General features: G+C 39.4%; 1 pseudogene; it reads left to right on the top strand.

The window, feature by feature from the left end:
* The first annotated feature begins 17,751 nt into the window (after positions 1–17,751).
* On the top strand, positions 17,752–17,907 carry LOC127197365 (uncharacterized; annotated as a pseudogene).
* Positions 17,908–19,124: the final 1,217 nt, after the last annotated feature.

The following is a 19,124-nucleotide window of genomic DNA, read 5'->3' as shown; positions in this document are numbered from 1 at the left end:
TTCTCAATATACAATCCAAAAAAAACTTGTTTTATGCACAAATCTGAGAGCTTACAAGATAAATTTTATACTTTAACAAAGATACAATTATTTCTCATGAAGGTGAGAAAATAATCACATTTCCTGTTTTTTTTTTTTTTTTTTTTCTAAGTTAAAATAATTCCAAAATCCCTATCTGTAGTTTCAAATGGTTCTATATGGAAATAATAACACAATGGCAGCCAGTAAGGGATCATCCGTTGTGAGTGCAAAGAAGAAACACATAGCTGGTCTCCAGCTGCAGAGAGACAGGATTTAGCCGGCCCAGGGCAGACATACTTTGTGCCACTGTTCAGAACATGGAAGATAATCAATTCCATTCTTGACTTTTTGGGGCCGTTTAGTCGTCTTTCAAAAGGAAAGGCCCAATCTCCAAGCTCACTTCATGTTTTCTCTTTAGTTACAACTTGCAACATTACTTTACTCTCAAGTTGTCCTCAGTGGCAGAATTCCTCTAGAATTCAAACTTCACACTTCTCTGAATCTCAAACTTCCAACTCTATCTAAACTCTGGTTCCACAAAACAACCAACCAAAAGCAGACCAGTGGTTCCAGATGGCGCCATGTCTTCCCTGCACTTAACTTCACCACTGGCTATGAGATGCGGGAAACAGAAAGCAGAGGGCTCCAATTCCTTGGAGAGATTTCCAAGTCAAATCTTGTGCAAACTTCCCTTATTCTGAGGCTTGGGGCGAGGATAGGAGAGTGTGGCAGAGGTGAATGTGAACCAACTGCATCATATACATATGTGAAAATTCACTGCAGCCATTAGATGCTAATTTGAAATAGGAAAGGAGAAAATCAATTTCCTTAAAACTCAGCTTGTGCTGCCACTTGTCCACTCTAGAGCTGCTGATGACTCTTATCTCTCCAGAGCTTACTACGGACAGAGACACAGCTGTGTCCAGCTGTTCAGGTGGCCAATTAGGCCTCTCTTTTCTTGACCTGTCTACCTCCTATTTGGCTCAACAAATGAGGAGTGAATTCACACCAGTAAAAAAAAATAGTAATAATAAAAATGAAATGCCCCCAAAATATATAAAATTAAAAATAAATGGATGAATGAGTAAATGAGCATTGAAAACAATGAGTAAGACATGAGGGAAGGCAAAAGATGACACAGTAGACAGTGAAACCCTAGCTAATGAGATCCCAACTAGGCAAACATTGATTTAAAATAGCTCTTGATTTCAAAGGAGGCTTCAAACAGTTGTCTCTTTACCAGACTGGATAATTCAATCTGTCAAGAACAGTTGATTCTCATGCACAGGATGCGTGGACAGCTCGCTTCCTGTATGGCCTGGTGACCAGGCTAAGAACACTGGGAGGATGGAGTTAAAGGAGATGAATCTTTTTCTCATCAACTGGGATTCCATCTCTTGGAGGTTGCTTGGTCTGTTGCATATTAGCAGCATGTTGTAAACACATTTTGTGCTTCTAAAAATTGTTTATAATTATAAAAAATAAATAAATTTTCTGGTCCTAAGTTAATTAAGGACAAAAGTGATGATGAAGACTTGGTTACTGATTCATTGCATATTCTAAGACCTCAAGGATATTTCATAGGCAGATTGGTGTAATTCAACTTCCTTTGGGATGGAATACTAAAACGGGCTCAAATAGAACTTAATTTAGAGCTCAGTCTATCGATATTCATTTGCCAAAGCAATGCAATGTGGATCTATTTAAAAACTGACAGATTTTACTGTCATTAAATATAAACAAAAAGAAATTTTAAGATCCTAAAGAGCTTAGCTGCCAAAATAAATGCCTTTGAAATTTGAAGATAAAATTATGCAATGTTTGAATCTCAGCTATCTAAAAGCTACTTATGAATAGGTCTCAACTATTTTTATTCATAATGAAGCCAAAGTGTCAGCTATCCAGACTTAAAAAAGAAAACCCTCACACATCCCCAGTGTAAGTCCTGAAATGTGTGCTGATGGGTACTACCTCCTTCACAGCAGAGAAAATGAGAAAGAGAACAAACGCTAGCAGAATCAAGTGAGGCAACCATAGTCCTGCTGGACAGAGGGTCCACAGCTCTTAAAGCAGGACAGTAGAGAGAGTACTACATATGTGTACTTGGTTGAAAAAGCAAAGCAATCAACAAAGTAGTGCATGCTATCCTGCTCTAGAGAGAAATAGCTCCGGTTGGGCAAGTACCTTCAGTGATAGGAGGCTAGTAACAGTTGTGAACCACCAGACATTGTACATATACTGTGACACACTAGACAAGGGTTATTTTTTCTTTTAAAAATTTTTATTAAATGTTTTTACATATGCATTCATATTATTACATCTATATACAATAAACTACCTACAGCAAGAACCATGAAACAATCAGGAAACACACACACACATACACACATTAGATTCATAGTGTTTTGGCTATTTGTTTCGGCAGTCTTGAAGAAAACATCTTTCCTATCTCAGTGACTCTAAAATTCTGAATGTAAATCAATATCTATCATATATGATCATTATCAAAATAAAATCTATCATATGTCATCATTATCAAAAGTATCTATCTAGACCTAAAGGTATCTTATCCCCTAAACAACTAAGCTTAATTGCAAAACTAAACTATCTGGTCTTCAATATCATCAGAGAATTGAGAAGGAATAAAATTGATTGCCTGAATATACAGGGAGTTCATGTTAGCAGCTTCCAAAACGAGAAGATGATAGAGACTGTTTGCTGCCTGAACATTCACCCCAAATTCTCTATAATGTTGGAGCATCATCTTCAGCCTTCTGGCCCAATATATCTGACAGATATATTTGTGAGGCAGGAACTATTGAGGCCTTGCTTACCATGTCTTGGCAGAATTTGGCCATCGACTCTGCCTGTATCCAAGCTTGGCCATTTTTAGGCAGAATTCTGTCTGTGGTATAAATGAGGACATTTTCCTCAGTGGCTTGTTTGGCACATTTGAAGCCATGTCCATAAGGAGGTTCTTTGGTGCTCATCATCTTCTTTAAGGTAGGCTGGGTGTGGCCAGGAGTTAACCTGTCTCATTGTAAATGTAACTTTGAAATAATAAAAACCTCTTTAAATGCCATATTCTGTATGTCTCTGAGGTTTTGGAAGACCTTTTCTAACTATCTTATCTTATCTTTCTATAGGATCATATCTATAAGTTACATCTAGGATGTATACTCTGGTGATAAAAATATACTAGCAATTGATATGACTATGATTTGATCAACTAACAATTAACTTGTATAACTTATTTTTCTAAACAGCCTGCAATAGCACTTTCAAAGTATTGGAAGTAAGCCTTATAATTGAGTTGTATGGTACAATACCACATATTAGAATAGAAATATATTTAATGTATGTAAAGAATAATCTTAAAGTTGAGTGCTATACCAATGTATCTAAAATGAAATTCATTTTGCATCTATGTACAAAATTTTATACCAGTGAATTAAAAATAACCTTGTGAGTAACAAGTAAGGTACTAAGTGGCAGAGTAGCTTCATTAATCTACTTTTTGTTCCTTTATATTTCTATATTCCCCCTTCTTTCTTTTCAGTCCCTATCACCAAACCTAAGAAGGAAAGATAAAGGAGAGACATTCCTGAGTCCAACCTTATTGTTTCTCTAAATAAGGCCAATAAACTTATAAGCAACTCCCAAGGAAAATAAACATTTATCACTCAAGAAAGCAATCCAAAACCTATCCAACCCCCTTAAGGAAAATGGGGTGTTGTTCTCTTAAGGTTTCTTCTGGCTGATTTGGGACAAATAATATCTCTGTAGGGGCCTATATAAAATTGGGGGAAATGGTCAAACAAGCTAGGAATAGTATTTGTGGTCCAGCTTCTGAATGTTGAGAAATTCCGGGCTTAATTAGAGTCCTGCGGAGGACAGTCTAAAATGCTGTTAAAACTGGGATTGGAAGCTTTCTTTGCAGCTATCCTGGGAACTGTCCTATTCTGATGATGCACAGCAACTGAAGAACTTGGTACTGGAACATGAAGGATGAAAGATGTCAGTGTCCAGCGTGCTGAGAGGAATGAATCTCGTCAGGTCTGATCCAGCATCAGTGTCCGCCCAGTTCTTTTGCACTGAAAACATATAATTTCTCACAAGCATTATATAGTTCTAAAATTATAAATATATAAGGTGTGCATGATGCACAGAACAATTAAGGCTTGTTCTCTGCTCTGTGTATGTGCAGAAAAAAGACATCTGTAAATCTTCATTCATACTAATGAGGAATGACATCTAATTATAATTCACAGGGATTCTGTAGCCAACAAGAAGCATTGTCTATGCATTGACAGTTAGGTCTCAGCCAGTCTCAGAGCTAGTCCCACATAGTGGAATTAGCAATATAAATCACCTGCGGGTTCTGTACTTTGAATTCTTCACATCCTGATTGTATTTCCCTCCCTCATTCCCTCTCCTTGCACCCCTAGTCCTCAGAAGGGGGAGCCCTCCTCCCCTAACATCTGAACTCTACCTATCAAGTCTCATGTGTATTGCATGTATCCTCTTCCTCTGTGGCCTGGCAAGGACACATAGCCAGGAGGAAGTGATCAAAGTTAGGGAGCCAGAGTCCATGTCAGCAGTAGTCCCTACTCCCCATAGGTAGGACCCACAAGGAGACTGTGCTGCCTATCTACTACATCTGAGCAGGGGATCTAGGTCCACATCATCCATGGTCCTTGATTGGTACATCAGTCTTTGTGTTGTAGGGTAGTTATCTTGTATTATGTGGCTAATATCCAAACATGAGTGAGTATATATCATGTCTGTCTTTCTGGGTCTGGGTTACCTCACTCAAGATGATGTTTTCTAGTTCCATCCATTTGCCTGAAAATTTCAAGATTTCCTTATTTTTAATAGCTAAGTAGTATTCCATTGTGTAAATGTACCACTTTTTTTTTTTTTTTTCATTTTTTGACTGAGGGACATCTCGGTTGTTTACAGAGTCTGGCTATTACGAGTTAAGCTGCTATGAACATAGGTGAGCAACTGTCTTTATTGTGTGATGGAGCATCTTTTGGGTATATGCCCAGGAGTGGAGCGGTATGACTGGGACTTGAGGTAGAATTATTCCCAATTTCCTGAGAAAGTGCCAGATTGGTTTCCAATGTGGTTGTACAATTTGCACTCTCACCAGCAACGAAGGAGTGTTGTTCCCCCTTCTCCACATCCTCACCAGCATATGCTGTCACTGGAGTTTTTGATCTTAGGTGTAAGATGATATAATCCTGATAGGTGTAAGATGATATAATCTCAGAGTCGTTTTGATTTGCATTTCTCTGATAACTAAGGATGTTGAGCATTTCTGTAAGTGTTTCTCAGTCATTCGATTTTCCTCTGTTGAGAATTCTCTGTTTAGCTCTGAACCCCATTTAATTGGGTTATTTGGTTTGGTGGTATTTAATTTCTTGAGTTCTTTATATATTTTGGATATTAGACCTTTGTCAAATGTAGGTTTTGGAAAGATTTTTCCCAGTCTGTAGGCTGTTGCTTTGTTCTGTTGACAGTGTGGTCTGCATTACAGAAGCTTCTCAGCCTCATGATGTCCCATTTATTAATTGTTGACATTAAGGCCTGGGCTGTTGGTGTTCTGTTCAGGAAGTTGTCTCCTGTGCCAATGAGTTTTAGGCTCTTCCCCAATTTTCTTTTAACAGATTTAGTGTCTCTGGTTTTATGTTGAGATCTTTAATCCACTCGGACTTGAATTGTGTGCATGGTGATAAATATGCATCTACTTACATTTTTTTTTTACATGTAGACATCCGGTTAGACCAGCACCATTTGTTGAAGATGCTATCCTTTTTTGTACTCCTCTGAAATCATGTATTCAAAGTCAGTGGATTAGCAACCAAGGAAGCACAGGAAGTGCTGACAGGAGCACAATACAGGTTCAGAAGCAATTCTGACTTATCATCTGCTTGGACACAGCCCTGCAAAGCAGCAGGAAGAGGCTAAAAAGAGGGCATGGCCAGTCACACAAGAAAGGAACTACCATGAGGAAGAGATCACAGCCAGAGGCATGTGGATACTTGGAACCTAAAGTGTTCCAAATATTACAAATATTTGAGTTTGTAAGCTAGCCCTATTTAAAATTATTAATGAAATGTTTAATAGAAAAAAAGAGCTTCCATGTTTGAGACCATTACAAGAGAAATTTAAAAATTAAAAACCAAACAAGAAACAAATTCTCAAACAGCAAGAAAAATAAGTATCAAAGAACTGTGAAGTTATGCCAAGTGGTTTAATATCCATGTAAGAAGGAATTAAAAATTTTGAGAAGAGAAAAGACAGAAATGCTACTGAAAATAAATGTCTCCAAATTAAAGTCAGGCAAGCCACAACCACAGATTCAGAAAGATAAAAGAACACTAAAAGTAGGATAAATGCAAAAGTATAATTCCGAGGCACCTTGTAGTCTAGTTATGGAACACATAGTGAAGAGCAATCTCAAACCACACCATATATACTATACAGTAAAATGAGGCTCAGATTTGTCTAACTTCCTAGCAAAACAGAGTAAAAATAAAAGCAATGTTGGAAGATGCAGAAAATGCTGAGCTAGAATTCTTACTCCTCTGAAATCATGTATTCAAAGTCAAAAAGAAATAGACTTCCTTGAAAAGAGAAATAGGGGAATTCAACTGCTGATAAACTGGCCTTGTAAGAAGTGTTAAGGAAGGCACAGAGGCTTTTCAGAAAATGGCAATCTTGTAGTAACTGTAGAACATCTGAAAGTAAGTAGCTATAGGCAAAACTGAAACAAAAATTCATGATCATTCTAACAAATAACAGTTTGAGTAATAATAGAAGTAATATATTTCATTATGCGTTTATGTACAATATGCTTTAAAATAAAGGGCATAAATGATAACCATAATACAGGAGACAAGGAGTAGAAAACTAGGAATGGGTAGACAGTGTGAGAGATTTCTCTTGCCCATGGAGCAGAATAATAGTAGTCTGTAGTGATCCTAATTACTTCTTCTGTATGTTGTAAATCACAGTGCAGTCATGAAGAAAAACTTCCAAAGTGTATTTGATATGTTTAAAAAAGAAGAAAAATATAATCACCTAAAATTCTCAAAAAAAAAAAAAAAACCCAGGAGATTGAACATCTGTAAAAGATAAAATTGGAACCAAAGAGTAAGTATAATAAATTAAAAAAACGATAACAAACATAGTAGATATTGCTCCAACTACATCAATAATCACCTAAGTTTTAATTGTCCAAAGAAGACCCAACTACCTGGTATCCATGATGAAAACAGCTTTGAATGTAAAATAGTATAGAGATTTATAGGGAAGACAGAAAAAAAATATCTTAATCTTTTAAAAAGAGCAGTGGGCACTTTGCTTTCAATAGAATCAAATTGCACCAGGAAATCTTCAAGAACCTCAGTGAAGTACAAAGCATACAGTGCCTCGTTTAATTCATAATGAAATCAACAAAGGGGGAAAAATCTAAAAATATGTGGGAAATGCACAAAGCACTCAGAAGAACACATGGGCTGAAAATGAAGGTCTCAAGAGAAATTGTTAGCTGTTTTGAATAAAATACAATGTGTCAACGTGCCTGTGATGCAGTGAAAGCCACACTCAGGGATGCTCAGGGTGCTTATTTCATTGGTTAATAAAGATATGACACCAATGACTGATTTTTGACTTTTGTAAATGATAATGTAATGTAAAGGAATGTAATATAAATGTAAATGATAATGTAAAGAAAAATAGAATAGAAGAAAATATTAATATTAAAATATTTTAATTATTATTTAACATTTATTTTATATAATTAAATAAATATTATTTAATATTAATATTAAAATTAGAGAAGCAATGAATAAAGTTATAAACATGGAGAAAGATTAACTTTAGACACAAAAATGGGGGCTAGCACTGCTAAAGCCTCTATAAATGCTAAAGGGTCACAGAAAAGTAGCATCAGCCCTTCTGGCCCACAAACCCACCATCTAAATGCAACAGACAAATTTCATGAAAGCTATCTGCTGAAACTGACAGGAAGAAAGAAAGTAAGTGAGTAGAACTATAGCTGCTAAAAAAAAAAAAAAAAAAAAAAAGTTGAGTTACTAACTTACTTTCTTTCAAAATGGAAGCACCAGACCCACGTGGATTCTAACAAATCTTTATGAGATTATAACAGGAGCCAAAGAGACAGCTTGGCAGATGAGAGAACTTGCTGCTCTTCTAGAGACTCTGAGGTCTGTTGTCAGCACCTACTTCAAGTGGCTCATAACTGCCTGTGACTCCAGCTCCATGGGGAGCCGACACCTTCTTCAGGCGTCCTCGGACACCTGCATACACATTCATAGCCTCAGACACACACAGAAATAAAAATAAAACTTTTCAAAAGTTATAACAATTTCTTTTAGCTTTTTTTTTTTCAGAATATAGAAGCATGGAATCTCATTTTATTAGCCAACATTGCCATAATACTAAAGTGACAGCCATGTTAACAGAAAACTACAAAGATGAGTATGGTGGCTTGTGCCTGTAAGCCCAGCACATGAAATATGAGAAATGATAATCATAAATTTGAGTCCAGATAGGGTACACAGCAAAATAGTGTCTCAATATTCACTACACACACACACACACACACACACACACACACACACACACACACACAAATAGCTCTTGTAAGTATACACAATAAAATCCTTAAAGGAAGAGAAAAAAAATCAAAATCATAGTATATAAGAAGAAATACAAATCATGGCCAAGGGGGGGTTTATCTAAGTATCTAAGGCCAATTCAGCACATGCAATTCAATTAAAGCACGGCCAAAAGGTAGGAAGAAAAACTCAGAATGATCACATCCATGTGTACAAATTGCATCTGACAGACTCTTTCATGGTTTCAAATTATTCATGCCTAAGAAAAGAATCTTTCAGTGAGTGGGAATAGAGGGGGGATCCTCGCCTATAACACCGCTGCTGGTGACATCATACTTACGGAAAACCTCTAAACTGTCTAATTAAGGTCAGAAACAGCTATTCATGGTGGTGCATGATGGAGCTCAGGACTGGGGTAGAAGTAGGAAGATAAGGGGTCCAACGCCGTCTTCACATACATGGTCAACTCAAGGCTGGCCTAGGCACATGAAACCCTGCCACAAAAAGCAAAATGAAAAAGAAAATGATCAATAACAAAACAAGAACACATCCCTTACTCCTCTCAACTACATATTAAAAGTGCTAAACAATAAAAGAAGGCCAAACATGGAAAAGATACAGTACGCATAATAGGAAAGAAGAGATCAAACTATTGTCTACTGATAATATTTTCCGGTATAGAATATCTGACCTACATAAACTCTAAAACTAATAAGGTTTTAAAGTTTAGAATATAAGATCAATGTACAAAATTTTGTCTCTATATTAATAATGAAGAACAACAATTTGAAGTATAGACTTCATGTATGTATATATGTATATATTACTATTCCCAATTTTTTAATGTTTAGGTATAAATATAACAGAATTATGTGCAAAGTCTATATGACAAAAATGGCAAGATTCTGATGAGTGGCATCAAAGAAGAATTGGTGAGGTCAGAGATGTCCAATACTTATGACAGGAAGATCCTCTGTTGTCCAGGTATCATTTATTCCATTGTAATCTACAGATGTGATGACTCGATGTATATTTCCATACGCATCTACCATTGTCATAGCCTATAGAAAAGTCTCATTTACTTAAAAAACCCTCTTTTCTATGCCTCTTCATTATAAGACAGTGAGTGTGTTCTCTAGATTATGACAACATAAATCAGGGTCCGTTTGTCAGACCCCATTGACTGTGCACCAAGAGTCTATGGAACCCAGGGGCTGGGAACGTGACTTGCTTATAAAGTGCGCATCTTGAAAGCACGAGGCTCAATCCATTCACCAGTCCCCAGCTCAGAAAGTCAGACATGGTGGCACATTCTGGAAATTCCAGAGCTGAGAGGCAGAGACAAGTATATCCCTGGGACTGGCTGCCCAGGTAGGCTAGCCTAATCGGTAAACCCTGGGTTCCAATGGGAGAGCTTGCATCAGAAAACAAAAAACAAGGTGAATAGAGAAAGGATACCCAAGGTTGATATCTGACCGACCCTTTGCCTATCAATTTTGTTATGAACCTAAAACGTGTCTAAAAATAATAATAAAATGTGTTAATCTGTAAAAATGTAAACAAACAAAAGGTTAACTAGGGCATCTGCAGTCTTGGTAATAGCTCGGCAGTGCATTCAACCTCCAGTTAGTGGCTTGCTTAATTCCTGCTCAGGAGCATCTCTTTGCACTGAACCAGACAGTTGACAGTTGAGGGGCTTGTGTAAAACACTTTGTTTCTAAACCAGTTTCTGATTCAGGAGATCAAGAGAGGAACCACAGCATGCAGGTTGTTAAAAAGTTCTCCCTTTAGGCTGATGCTCCACTGTCTTAAACAATATTCCCTACAACCTCAGGCCCTTCGTTTTTCTTTAGTAGAGATTTAGCACATTGGAGAAATCAGGCTGCATATCATGAGTTATCATGTCATGGCTTTCTTCTGTTTTTTAAGTCAGGGTTTCTACTTTTGAATGTTTCCTCTTTCTTTTTTTTTTTCCATATTATATTCAAGATCCTTAGTCTTAATAAATGAATTCAAGTTCAACACTGATAGAATTAAAATTGAACACACTGCTTGCAGATTAGAATCAACTTAGCCAGAGCTAGTGTGACAGTCCTTAAGGCATAATAGTTATATGATAGAAACGATTTTAATAATAAATAATAACCTTATACATATGGTAACTCCCACAAATAATAAGTTTTATTCAAAGTGAAGAAATAAAGGTACAATAAGGAAATGGCTTTTATGGAGCCTTTGTGGTTAATTGATGGAACTAGGCCTAGGAATTGGGAAAACTTTCTGTTCATTGGCTCTTATTTAAACACTTTACTGTGTGTGTGTGTGTGTGTGTGTGTGTGTTGTTTTTTGTTTTTTGTTTTAGAAATAAGCTACATCTTGTGTAAGAGCAAAGTATGTTCTCACCTTAGGCCACTGCTAACCATTAAGTCTCACGTCTCATCTTCAGTGTAGTGGGAAAGACTAAAAAAACAACAGATCATTGTGTATTGTGTATAATGGCAGAAATAAAAAAGTTTGGCTAAGTTCTCTCAAGGGTCAGGTTAAAAAGGAATGTCAGTATTGAGGTCTTTTGCTATGGTTTTGAACTATTTCATGAGCACTGTTAAAAGAAAATTAGGACCTTAAAAAGGATTTAAACAATCCTAATTACCTGATGCCACTGGCCCTGAACCTTATTGTGGTATAGGAAGACCATATCAAAGGAACGTTCATCAATTAGACCCATACAGAACCCTACTTTGTTCCTTCCACATTGCTGAGATTTTTCTGTTCCATGAAACAAAGTTTCTTTGTGTTAGAAGCAGTGTGAGCTCACTGCCTCTAGTCATCCGAGATTCTAAACCCTGCTTGGGACACTGACTTCCACCTCAGAAAGTCTTGAATTATGGAATCTAGAAACGCAGATGATAATTGCAAGCAGGATTCCAAATTGAAAGAGTGGTTCTTCAACTTAAAAATTAAAAGAAAAGAAGATAAGAAACATTAAAGCAAAACAAGGGGTTCCTGAAGTCGGCTGGACATGTGCTGGATCCAGCCTGGATGCTGAGCTGCTTCTACTGGCGAGCCTCGTTTGTACTTGCCATCCTATCATTAGTTTCATTTGGATCTTTGTTACTCACCTTGGCCAGCCAAGAATCAGGAACTGAACACAAGGCCCACTGCCACATAGATGCTACAAAACCCTCCGAAACGTTCCATCTGATTAAACAGCAGCGGAAAATACCCCAAGGCCACTTAATTAACTTAATGCAGTTAAGTGCTCAATGCTAGTAATAAGTCCTGAGGCAACAGATGGTATAGGCATCTATCACTATTTTTTCTGCTTGCATTCCATAAGTTCAATATTTAATCTACAATTTATATGTATTGTTGTAATAGAAAACATTGGATACTCTGATCTGGCTTAACCTTTATGTAGTGGTGGTTTTCCCTATTGAAAACAAGAAAATGGCTGGGTATTAATGCTTCTTAGGGTGTGTGTGTCGGGGGTGGGGTGGGGTGGGGGTGTGTTTTACTTGACATAAGGTGGAGTCATCTGGAAAGAAGAGGTGTGTTTGTGTGTGTGTGTGTGTGTGTGTGTGTGTGTGTGTGGTGTATGATTCTGTTTTACTTGACATAAGTTGGAGTCATCTGGAAAGAAAGTGTGTGTGTGTGTGTGTGTGTGTGTGTGTGTGTGTATTTGTTGTTTTACTTGACATGGTTTTGTTTTATTTGACATGAGGTGGAGTCATCTGGAAAGAAGGTTGCCTTTGCTAAGAGAGCGCCTCCATCAAATTGCCTGTAGGCACTTGTTGATTGATAACTGATGTGGGAGAAACCATTCAAGCATTGTAGTATCATTCCTGAGAAGGATAGAAGAACCTGGAGGGGCCAGGAGCTTCACAAGAAGACCAAGAGAGCCAACTAACCAAGGCCCAGGGGCCTGGTGGAGACTGAAGCACCAACCAGAAACCTTGCATGGACTGGATATAGGCCCCCTTCATGGATGCAGGCAAAGAGGTCTTCATGTGGGTCTCCTAGTAAAGGGAGCGGGGCCTGTCTCGGATATAGACTCTGTTGCCTGATATCTGTATTTGCCTTCATGGGGCTGGCCTGCCAGGCACAGGGGAAAAGGATGTACTCAGTCCCGATGCAACTTTACATGCGATGGTAGGTTGGAGGGGGCTCCCTTTTTCTGAGGAGTAGGAGAGTAGGGATAAAAGGAAGAGGGAGGGTGGGTGGGACCAGGAGGAGAGGGAGGGAGAGGTCTACAATCAGGATGCGAAGTGAAGAAAGAAAGAAAGAAAGAAAGAAAGAAAGAAAGAAAGAAAGAAAGAAAGAAAGAAAAGAAAAGAAGGCTGAGGAAGTTTTGAGGGACAAATCAGAAAGCAGCATTCCCCTATAGCCTCTGCTTCATTCAGTTCCTGCCTCTGGGCTCCTGCCCTGCTTGAGTTCCTGCCTTGATGTCCCTTATTGACAGACTGTGACTGAGACATGTAAGCCAAATAAACACTTTCCTCCCAGGTTACTTTGGGTCATAGTCTTTATCACAGCAATAGAAAGCTAACTGTGAAATTATCAGGTTATATTTGTTTTTAACACAAAAATGTATAGAAAGAAAGAAAAGGAAAAGAAAGTTTTTCTTCTGTAAAAGTGAAACATTTTAATATTTCTAGTGTGCCTTCCCTATCTTATGCTAGAAGTCACAAATAAAAAGTTAACGTCTGTATAAGATGCAGCTTTTAATTTAAAATACGAACTAATTTGCCAAGCAAATGAAGAGCATACAGGCAGGAAGAATCATCACATTTTTTTAAATTAGCAAACTTTGCTGGAAAAAAAAAACCCTAGTATTTAGCCTCCTTTGAAATATATTTTTATAAAACCAAACATGAAATGTACTTTTTACAGTATGTACATTACAATAATTTATAAATGTTAAATATTCTATTTCCATTTGTTAGAACATCTTCTGTGTTTTACCTATGTTAAAATATCCTGGCTTATAGAAGAAAATAGATAACAAATGGGAAGAATTTATTCAATTGTGATATCAGAGGAGTCTAATTAGTAATACACTAAGCCTGGTGGCCTAGAGCACTTGTGTGGCACTAAGAGTGAACTGAAGAGCAGACAAAAAACACCTAGGATTGCAGTCTGCTAACTGATACCCAGGTGTCTCTAAGTTACCAGCGTTACTCTTACATCAAACGACAAGACAATCTTGAAGAACAAACTGAAAATGAAGCCAACAGTTCATTGACAAGGGTTTGGATGTCAACACTGCTTATTTTTTATTTAAGACAAGAGATATAAGTCCAGAATAAAACCCAAATCTACTCTGTCCCACACTCTGAATTCTCCCACCTTCCTGGTGCTTTCCTTCTTTCCTCTGCCCTGTATTCTACTCCAAACACAGGCAAGACGAAGTCCTGCACGGGTCAGGGTTCTCCCTCGTTGAACTAGTTTCCATCTAAGAAGCACTAACAGTGCAAGTAATAACATGAGTCCCAACAAACAGGACCTCACCTAAGATACACCCAGCTAACTGTCCTTACAGCTGAGGAAACTGAGTCACATTCTGCCTAGTCTAACTACCTACAGCATGTGCAGGTCCAGATTCAATCCCTGGTACTTAGTTCTGACAGTGGTGCTTTTGACTACTGTGCCCCACTACCGAATACTATAGCATGAGACAAAAAGCAAGAATAGCTTCCTTTCTAATCTTTTCCCAGCGTTCCTATTCCTAAAATCCTAACATTGTAGAGTCTGGACTGGGATTAAGTAATATGTATCTTTAATGGCAGAGAAGGAGTGGACCGAGAGGGAAAGGTCTTGTTGCAGATGTTGTTGTTTTCAGGCACTTAGAAGTAGGTGGAAAAGAAATACCAAAGCTGGCCGTCCTTTCCACGCTTTGTACATCTAAAGCCTGTGCTCTGTGGTGGGACCAGGAAGCAAAGCCTGGCACAGCTGTTCCTGCAGTCCCGCCGTCTTTTATCTATGGAGTGCTTTCCCCTTAAAGTGAGTCTTTGAAATTCTGAAAGCTGAGTGCTTCATTTCCCATCATTCCACACCTATGCCAAGTTCCAAGAGTGTCTTTGATGTGTATCTAAAGTGGCTCGGCACCCCGCTGTCATCGTTCCTGGATCAGTCTCACCCTGTGAAACTGTGATATGATCATCACTGTCCCACGTGAGGAGACCAGCTGCACATGAACAATGACAATGTCCTTCTCCAACTTCAAGGAGCTCATGGACATTCCCGATGGCCGCCAGAGGGTACATTGTTGGGAGGTGACATTTACACATGTTTGAAATCACAGGAAACATCACACAGCAAGCCCATCTCAAAGCTGGAGACCTTCAACCTTCTCAAGTTTTGTTCTTACATTTGTTGATGATGGTAGCCAAACTTACGAGCTGCTAAATGCAAATGCCTGCTTCCCTCAAGTTGAAGAAGAAGTCTAGCAGAGAACACTTTGTTGTTAGTGGTATCAGTAATTCAGTTTCCTGAGCATTATCATATTTGGAGTATCTTTTTTTTTTTTCAATTCATTTTCATGGTTCTTTAATGGTCTTTTTTTTTTCTGGAACAGCCCTTTCCTCTGCATTGAATGACAGCACCCACCAATCGTTCTCTCATAGACAGCACATTCTTGCGACACCATTCTTATGAAAGCATCTAATAACAAAAGACACATAATAACAAAGACCAAAAACATCCTTTCCCTATTCCTGCTATAGAATGTAAATATGTGAAAATTCAGAAGCCACAGGAGCTGACAGGAAATATTTCCGTATCTCATATTCTACAAGATCTACTCAAAGAGATGCTATCTTGTTTTTTGTTTTTGTTTTTGTTTTTTGTGGGGTGTGTGTGTGTGTGTGTGTGTGTGTGTGTGTGTGTGTGTGTGTGTGTGTGTGTGTGTGTGTGTGTCCTGGCTTTAGTTTTTAGTAATTTGTTCTTGAAACACATGGAATCTAACTTTAAGGGAAGGTATTCAAAGTTCTCAGAATTTCTCCCCAAACTGTCACATCCTCATCTCAGGCATGAAATAATGAGGTGGGAAGATGGATGATAGGAGCGCCCTTGAAGAGCATCTTAATATCCCTACGCACTTGGGGAAGGACACACAAAAGACCAAGGGGTTCTATCATGATTCGGTGTCAACTAAGCGCAATCCACTCTGCCAGCTGTTGTAAAGAAAGGTAAGCCCATAACTGATACGAATTGCATTCAGCGGCTCCCAGGCCCATGAGCTCTAGATGGAGTCAGCCGATGGGAGCCTTGGCAGGAGATCAATTGGAAGAAGTAGGAAGAATGACAAGGTAATTACTCCCCTGGCTCCTGCTCTCTGCAGGTCTCTCTGATGGGTTCAGACTGGCCACAGCCCACTACAGTACTTTTGCCTGCCCTAGTCTTCCAGCCTACTATAACTTTGTCTTGTCCTCCCTTTTCAGAGCCTGGGGTGGTGACAGCTCTGTTGCTGTTGGCCCTGCCTGCAGTTCTGCACTCAGCCTTGTACCTTCCCACTTAGACCTTTAATAAACAGAATCCACGTAAAAAGGTCCCTGCACTTGTCCAGAGTGTGTCCTCTGTTGCTTTTGGTATGCTAATACAGAAATGTCAACTTGGCTCTCAGAGAATTTACAATCTAGCTGAATTCAGTAGTGGCATATTTGACACTGTAATTCAGGTCTCCCAACTTCTGTCTGAGAGATCATATAAGCAACCATAAAGAAATTGTATGGATATGTACAATTTGTTAGGTACACTTTTTTTAATTAACTGCTAAGATATAAATTGAGTAAAATTTATATGAAATATAAGGGTTTGATGTACTTGGCTTCTGTGTCCTAGCAGACTGAAAGCTGTACTCTTTTCTGAAGATGCCACCATTTTCCCCTTGCCTTATTGCCAGTCTTGCCAAGAGCTAATCACCCTCAAATTTGCAAACCTTGTTTTATGTTGTCCCTTTTGGGTACATTTGTATTTAAGAGGAATAATGGATGGAATCCTCTAGTGGTGCAATATCAGTAGTTCCTGGAAAGAAGGAGAGCAGTGTTTTGCCATGCTATGCTGTTTTTTGTTTGTTTGCTTTGGTTTTTTTTTTTTTTTTTTAACCAGGCAGAAAGAGCAGCAAGACTTCTGACAGCATTTGAAGGTTCCTGTTCTGGGCAGCCATTGAGAGAGATGGCTCCTTTACAGGACTTGGCCAGGTACCATCCCACTGTGTTGACAATGTATTCTTTTAGCCTTCTGTCCATTATCAGCATCTCCCAGCCCTTCTACCTCTGCTCAACATAGAGCACTCCAATGCTGTGGCTACCTTCCCATAAAGAATGATGGTCATTACAACTGTTCACAAAGAGATGATAAAATACAACAGAAAAATCCATAACTCACAATGTCCAGTAACCACACCTGTTTCAGTTTAATAACATTACCAATTTATGCATCTCTCAACTCTGAAAGAACAAAATGATCAAAAGGGAGCTTTGTTCCTGCTCCAACATCTGCTAGAGGCAGTCTCTTGGATTCTTCCCTTACTGTGTGGATTAAGGAACACAGATATAATATATATTTACACAAATGAAACTCAACTCTTACTTTTTTTACATAAGACATATGTTAATGACTAAGAATCAATGTCACTTAGACAATAACAACATGGCTTGCTTGATAGCCCTTCAAGTACCCAGTGAAGTCTATAAAATTTTCCATAGCCTTAATTATTTCTGTATACAGCCAGATGGACCATCATCAGACTCCATTCGCCAGGGCAAATTGATTATAGTGGCTTTGTTTCACAAGTGTAGTGCTTTTTAAAAATGTCTTTCTAAATTGTGAACACCAGTAATGTCTAATGGCATGGATGAACACCTCTACATATTTTGTCTGCTAAAGTTGCCTACAATTATTGCCTTTAAAGCTCATGTTATCACCCCTGGAAATGGACAAAGAGACACCTTCTTGGTGAAGGTGGTTTTTTTGTTTGTTTGTTTGTTTTTGGGTTTCCAGACATGGTTGCTCTGTGTAGCCTTAACTGTCCTGGAACTCTACCAGGCTGGCCTTGAACTCTCAGAGATCCACCTGCCTCTGCCTCTGGAGTACTGGGATTAAGGGCATGGGTGCACCAGGTAGTGGTGGTCTTATATCAGTCAGGGGCAGAGCAAAGCAGATGGCCATCCTTTGTTCATTCTAGTCTGATGCCTGGCTTGGTGGCCAAACATTTTTTTATGCCTTGGACACATAAAAAAATTAAATCAAATGCAGGCAGCTTACAGAGAGAGGAGAAAGATAGACAGAGACCTGAAGTTCTGCCTTGTCAGGTCATGCTGTTGAGGAAGGAACCCACAGACCTGCCCTCTGCCCCAAGACACTGGTGGGCCAAAGACCCATAGAGCCCCCACCTACTACTATGCCACATGGGAGGAGGAAGACAGACAGAAACCTACAAACTACCATGCCAAACACTGGCCTTCCCTCAGTCACATAGCACAGGCAGTCTATAGACACTCATTTGCTTCCATACCATGCAGCTTGGAAAGATGTCACCCAGGGACCCACCAGCCATGTGGCCAGCCTACAGCAGGAGCCACCGCAATGTGTGAGTATGTGCTGATCAGATGGGAAAGAAAGAGAAATAGATAAGCTTGAGCATTATGAAGAGAGACAGAACTGGAGAGGTGAAGGTGGAGAGGAGTACCCTGTTGTAAGGTCCCAGACCAAGCTATCTCTGAGGGACATGTCTGAGTCCATGGCTACAAAGTAGCAGGGGTTGGTGTCGATGGCCGTGGCTCATATTATCACTAGAGAACATGGGAATGTCCCTGGTAAGCCTCTAGAACCACATGGATCTCTAGGGGCTATGCAGAACTGTCCATGCCCTGCAATGGCTGCTGCAGGCCCTGCACTTTGCCTAGACAGCACAGCACAGCTTACCCTGGTGGTGGAGGTAGAGGTGAACCAACCTCAAGGGCAAGAGCACTAGAGACCTGGCCCCTCTGCTCCTTTGTCCTGAGGTAGGGCTGATGCCCTCCCTACCTTGCCCCTTGCCACCTGCAGCAATTGACGGAGCTGGTCCCGAAAGTGGGTAGGCTGGTCCTGATGGCGAAGGCATGGGTGAGCCAGCCCTGACCGTATAAGAGCAGAAGAGATGGTCCAGCCCCTCAAAAGCTGCAGTACTTGGGGAAGCTAGGCCTGAGCCTTGACTGAGCAGCACAGTGACACTGGCTCTGGAGACATGGGTGTGAGTTAGCTGGCCCTAAGAGCATGAGAGCAGAAGCACAGACCCCACTTCCTGATGATGGCAGCACTGAGTGGCCTTGACAGAGCAGTGATGGAGAAGTCACCCTGGTGGTGCAGATAAGGGAGACTCAGCACACTGACTAGCTCAGCTACCACCCAGGTCCAGATCCAGGGTTCTGAGTTGGATTACCCCAAAATCTGCCAAAAATTGGGTCCTGTGAA

Source organism: Acomys russatus, chromosome 1, assembly GCF_903995435.1.
Source record: "Acomys russatus chromosome 1, mAcoRus1.1, whole genome shotgun sequence".
Taxonomy (NCBI): Eukaryota; Metazoa; Chordata; class Mammalia; order Rodentia; family Muridae; genus Acomys; species Acomys russatus.
Note: the sequence above shows the minus strand (reverse complement) of the source record. Positions and strands in the feature narration are given on the sequence as shown.